The following is a 351-nucleotide window of genomic DNA, read 5'->3' on the forward strand; positions in this document are numbered from 1 at the left end:
GGACCCCCTGCGTGCCAGGCACCGGGTCGACTTCCTGACCCGTGTCGGTTCGTTTTACCTCCCCGCACAGGCGGGAAACGGAGGCTCGGGGAGCGGAGCCCACTTGCCCGAGGTCGTCGGCTAGTAAGTGGCAGATTCGAAGTTCGCGCGCAGGTTGTGCGAGTCTGAAGCCCAGGTCCTTTAGCCACCGTGGCAAATCGAGGATTCAGGGTTCGAAACGGTGATTGCCACCGAGGATGAGTGAGCTTTCCTGCAGCCTCGCAGCATCCTTCCCTGCCCCACGAGCCGTCCTCGGCCGCAGCCGCCCAGCCCCCTCGTCCAGGCTGCCTGGCGAGGCCAGACTGTCCGCGG

The sequence above is a fragment of the Pteropus vampyrus genome, unplaced genomic scaffold (assembly GCF_000151845.1).
Source record: "Pteropus vampyrus isolate Shadow unplaced genomic scaffold, Pvam_2.0 Scaffold247, whole genome shotgun sequence".
NCBI classification, from domain to species: domain Eukaryota; kingdom Metazoa; phylum Chordata; class Mammalia; order Chiroptera; family Pteropodidae; genus Pteropus; species Pteropus vampyrus.